The 5,696-nt window shown below is 41.5% G+C and overlaps 1 non-coding gene across 1 annotated transcript; it reads left to right on the top strand.

The window, feature by feature from the left end:
- The first annotated feature begins 1,598 nt into the window (after positions 1-1,598).
- On the top strand, positions 1,599-1,680 carry trnal-uaa (transfer RNA leucine (anticodon UAA)). Its single transcript has one exon. It is a non-coding gene; the product is annotated as a tRNA-Leu (tRNA).
- The last annotated feature ends 4,016 nt before the right edge of the window (positions 1,681-5,696 follow it).

The following is a 5,696-nucleotide window of genomic DNA, read 5'->3' on the forward strand; positions in this document are numbered from 1 at the left end:
ACTTCAACTGTTATTCCATAATCTGATCTTCATCTTTTCCAAATAAGGCTGCAAAGCTTCATCTACTTTCTTTGGACGACACAATTTCTGAAAGCAAATTAAATACAGTTAAAGCACTTTCTACTGGGTCAAAGAAAGAATGTGCATAAGCTTATCATAATGTTAGGACATCCCAAAGTGCTTCTAAAGCTGTTATCGTGTAGAAAAATGCAACAGCCAATCTTGCATACAGCAAGGTCCCACAGACAGTAAATGAGACCAATGACCAGTTAATCTATTATTGGTTGAGGGAGGAAGGTTGACCAGGATACAGGAGAAATCCCTGTGCTTCGAAAAGAGCCATTCATCTTTTTATGTCAACCTGAACAGACAGAGGCTCCACTTTTAACATGTAACTTGAAACATGTCACTTCTGTCAATTGAGCATTCCCTCAGTATTGCATTAAAGGGCCTCACTAGATAATATGCCCAAATCATGAAGTGGGCTTGAACCCACAACTTTCTAACTCAGAGACAAGAGTACCACCAACCTAGCCAAGCTAATACTTGGTGTGACATATTTATGGGCATGTTGTACTTTAGAAATTTAATATACTGCACCAAGTGTCAGGGTTTGTAGCTGAGATTCCCAATACACGAAGTTTCAGAAATTAGCTGGTCCATTGAGGGGAGGCGCTTAGCAAAGTCCAAATATTTCCCAACAGAGAGGGAGGAAAAGAAGAAGGAAAATTTTCATGTATGGGGGATAACATGTGGGACAAGGAGACCAGACGATTATTTTCTCTCTCAGTCAGTCATTTAGGCTAAGTAAATTTCCTTAGTTGAAGGAGCAGATGAGTTGCCTGGGTCAGCACCACTAAGAAACCAACAACTAATTTGAAGTAAATGAAGGAAAACTATAACTAATAAAGAAAAAATACATAGATTCTTGTTTGCTCATCTAATTCAGGGTGAATTATATTTTATTTCCACCAATAATTTTACTATTTTCTCCTCCATTCTTTTAGGTCTCTCTTTTGTATCCCTTTGGCAATGGGATAACTTTCCTCCCCATCGGGGTAGGGGAGGGGGTGGTCAGAAATTGGCTCCAGCACTTGCCACACTGCAGCAAAAAATTTCAATGCTCTGGGATTAATTGCATGAGGCAATCCCTTTAGTAAGGCTGGATACCAGGCATAGAGGTGAAGCTCTACATTGCTAAGTTATCAACGACAGGAAATATGGCACAGCCGTACACCTCTCAATGATCTATCATTTGAATGTGCTCATGGAAGTACGGGACCAGTTACTTTAACCGTGATAGGCTGAAGGGTCTCAGCTTTTAACATCTCATCTGAGAGACAGCAGCAGCAGCAGTGGGAGTAAAGGTGAGAGGTGGGATATAAAGATGGGTGCCCTGAGGCCTGAGAGCAGCAGCAGCAGCGGGAGCGGAGGCAAGAGGCAGGGATGTAAAGGGCTGCGACCCGAGGCAGCAGCAGCAGAGGGCACAGAGGTAAGAGGAGGGGATATAAAAAGCGGTGGAGAGGGAACAGAAAAAAATCAATGAGCAATGTCTCAAAGAACAGCAGGTAAGTGATTGGTGAGTATTATTTCTTTATGCTGTGATGGCCGACTGGTTAAGGCGTTGGACTTAAGATCCAATGGGGTCTCCCCACGCAGGTTTGAACCCTGCTCACAGCAATAAATGTTTTCTATATGCTGTGATGGTAAGTATTATAGCTTTTTTGTCTCTCAAAGCTAGGACAATTGCACAAACTAAGAGCTGGAGAAATATATTTATTATTTTATTAAACTGAAGGAGTTCGGGGCAGAGCAGCAGAGTGGCCTGAACCCAAAGGCAGCACAAGCGTCAGGAAGCAAGGTAAAAAAACCTAAGTGATGTCAAAAGAGGGGAAGGTGCTGATTGGTGAGTAGCTTGTGAGTTTTTTTTATAAGTGTTTAGTTTACATCTGCTAAGTTTCATTAGTCTGATAAATAGAAGTATGGCAGAGCACCTCTGCAGAGCACATGCTGCACCATGTGGGAATTCCTGGATGCCTCTCATATCCTGGACCACCACATGTGCAGGAAATGTTGTCAGCTGGAGGAGCTAGAGCTCCCAGTTTCGGAGCTAGAGTCACAGCTGGCATCACTGCAGTGAATCCACAAGGCTGAGAGCTATGTGGATAGCATATTTCAGGAGGTAGTCATCCCCCAGCTTAATGATGTGTTTTTTATTTATTGTTATATTATCTAGGAACTAATTAGCTAGGAACCAATTGTTATTTGTCAGTGTTTTGGGGGCCACATTCATGGCTGCACTGGAGAATCATGTGACAGGTAGCACTACATCTGTCTACAAGCAGTACTTAGCAGGCAGCATGGTGAGCTGAATGAAACAAAGAGCCCCAGCATTTTTAACCTAATGTGTGATTATTTCTAACTTATGGAAACCAGAAGATATAATATGGTGGCAGCAGGTATCTGTAAGCCTAAAACATTTTAAATGAATTTAATGCTGAATTAGATTGAAAAATTGACCCAAATTAATGTCAGAGAGAGAGAAACTGAGCAATTTGTGCATAAACTAAATGGCCATAGCAATGAATGCACAGCTACAGCCTGTAATGAAGTGAAAAGCTGATGATGTTGTCGAGGCTTTTGAGAAGTTTAAACAAAAGTGCAGATTGATAGTCAATAGTTTTCTAAAAGGCACGAGTGAGGAGGAAAAGTTCAGCTATATCTTTCAGTGGGCAGGAGATAAAGGATTAAATTTGTTTAATAGCTAGGAGCTGAGTGAAGAGGACAACAGAAACCCAGACAAAATTTTTAAAAAATTCAGCACCCATCTCTAGGCAAAATCAAATCATCAGATCCACAGAAATGAATTTCAAGGCCTCAGACAGGAATTAGGTGAGCCAGTTGACAATTTCATAACAAGATTGAAAAATGCAGCCAGAAAATGTAAATTTAAAGATACAGCTGAAAGACTGATAGATCAGCTGGTTTGGGGTTCTGCACACCCTGAAATACAGAAAACTCTCATCAGAAAGGGCAAGCTCACAATATGGCAGGCTGTAGACACTGCCAGAGCACAGGAAGCCACATGCAAACACATGAAGACACTGACTACTGTCATGCAGGCCCCATCTGCCATAAATGAGGCATATCAATTTCACCACATGGACATTAAATTTCAAATTGTTGTTGGGAAGAAGAGAAGGCCTGTTACAAGGACTGCCAGACCTTGGCTGGAAAAAAAACATTTACATACTAACAGAAATTGAAGGCAGGGAAGGGCACTCCATTCCCTGCTAAGATGATACAATACATAGAGCCAAGACGTGGTCAGACCAGTTAAACACATGACTAACTTGCTTGGCAACCTGGGGGTTTCTGTATTGTATAGTTTGACTGAGAGTCTGCAGAAAGCAAAATGCTCCTGGGTTGAAGAAGACCTCCTGTCTGTCTGCTCCCATCTCTTTCTCACAAGCCTCTAATCCACTGAAGACACATGAACCCCAAGAGAGAAAAGACCCCTACAGCGAATAAGGTTTAAGAAGAATACTGGGCCCCAGTGAAAAGCAAGATCTACCTCCAATCAAGAACTCTACAGTGAGCTCGAAGAACCATAACAACAACTCTTCAGATGTTGTCTCAAACTTTTTCACTTTATTTTTCTTCTTTTCTGTCTCTTCCATATGTGTATCGTGTATGCATGCTAGTGTGGGTACGTCGTGTATCCGTAGGCATTAACCGAACTAGAGTTTAAGTATAAATTTAATAAATTTCAACTTTTCTTCTTTAAACCTAAGAAAGCCTGTTTGTGCTGGTTTCTTTGCCTTATAATTGGAAAGCGGTGAGCAAGGATTCACCAAGGGAGAGCTGAAAACACGGGGTGTTTAATAATTAAACCCTGATACAGCAAGACCAGGTGAAGGCTGAAAGGGAACCCTAGACCTCTTTCTCACCTGGTCGTAACACTACCCAAATGGCTAGCCTTCAGTTAAGCCAAGAGAAAGGCAGCAGGGCTGATGCAGTGAAACAACAACAAAAGAATGCACAACAGATAGAGAGAAAGATGTGCGGGAGCTGTGGGCGACCACATGGATTCACAGACAGAAGGAAATGTCTCGCATATGGATAAAACTGCAGAGCTTGCGGAAAGGCCAATCATTGGGAAAAGATATGCAGAATAAAGGAAGAAGGTGGTAGACAAGTCACCACAGACAGAGCAACAGGGTGAATGAATATCAAAAGAAACAAAAACATCCATACCCTGGAAGATGATGATAAGTTTGAGAACATGATCGATAGAGGAACCATACAACTGCATGAAATGTCTTGATGTAATAGTACCCAGAGAAAAGAAATTCACACGACCATTCAGATCAGAAAGAGGGTGAGAAATAAGCCCACAATGATAAATCTGAAGGTGAAGACTGATACCAGAGCACAGCGTAACATCATCTCCCTCAGACTATACCAATAGATCTTTCTCGAAAATTTGGAAGAAAATGGTTATCCAAGGAAAGGTGCTCTGAATCTGAACAATGTCATCCTAATGGCAATATGGGGGAACTGAGATTTGACAGCTAGGAACATCCAAAATCAGAGGAGCATACAAAGGAAAAGATAGTCGTTTGAGAGTACAGAACTTGAGTATTGCTGAAAATAGAGACATGTTGTCGAAACTTTTTGTCTTGCAGTCATCAGGACACTCCACAAGAATACCAATGTAAGGGAAAACAACAACTTTCTAATGTATGAGAAGAGAGCTCTTGTCATACAGCATAAAGTTGTTGTTTTCCCCCTTACATTGGTATTCTTGCGGAGTGTCCTGATGAGTGCAAGACGAATAGCTTCGACAACATGTCTCTATTTTCTGCAATGCTAAAGGAAAAGATGTTAACTGTATATTATACGTCACTGAACCAGATTGTCCTGCTATCCCAGGGTTGAGCAGTTGTGAGAAATTGCAGATTATCTCAGTAAATCATGTAGTATACGGATGTAAAGGGTTAATACAGAAGATGGAGAGAGGGACCCCTCCCACTGTAAGAGTGATGATGCAACAGTCACATAAGATAGCCTGGAGAAGAAGAAGGAGCAGCACAGAGGCTGCTAGTTTAGGTAGCTTGAGGAGTAAATAATAAACAGTTCTGAGTTTACCTTTACCTGAGCCTGAAACTTTCTCCAGATCCTCCCTGAAACACTACTGAAGAGGCTACTATTAACAATACAACAACACGCAATAAACCATGAGGTGAAGGAGGCAACACGGAGTGTTGAAAATATTACACCCATTGAAAAGCACCCTCTGATCAGAAGAAAAGCAGATCTAGATATAAAGATTCATCATCTGGTGAATATAACACCACCAAAGTTGAGTCAAACTAGATGAGACCAACAAAGATGAGGAGTTACAGATGCTCTCTCAGCAAGTGATCCAGGAATGGCCTGATATGATACAGGAAACACAACCAGCAATATGACAATACTGATCTATCAGAGATGACATCTCACTAGAAGATGGTGTTCTGCTAGCCGGGTCCAGAATAATCATACCTAAAACAATGCAGCAAGAACTTCTCCAGAAGATACATGAAGGCCACATGGGAAAGGAGAAATGTAAGCTCAGAGACAGGTCAGCTGTTTTCTGGTTAGGCATTTACAAAGACAGCAAAAATATGGTGTCTGTAGGCAATGTATGCCAG

The sequence above is a fragment of the Heterodontus francisci genome, chromosome 12, assembly GCF_036365525.1.
Source record: "Heterodontus francisci isolate sHetFra1 chromosome 12, sHetFra1.hap1, whole genome shotgun sequence".
NCBI lineage: Eukaryota > Metazoa > Chordata > Chondrichthyes > Heterodontiformes > Heterodontidae > Heterodontus > Heterodontus francisci.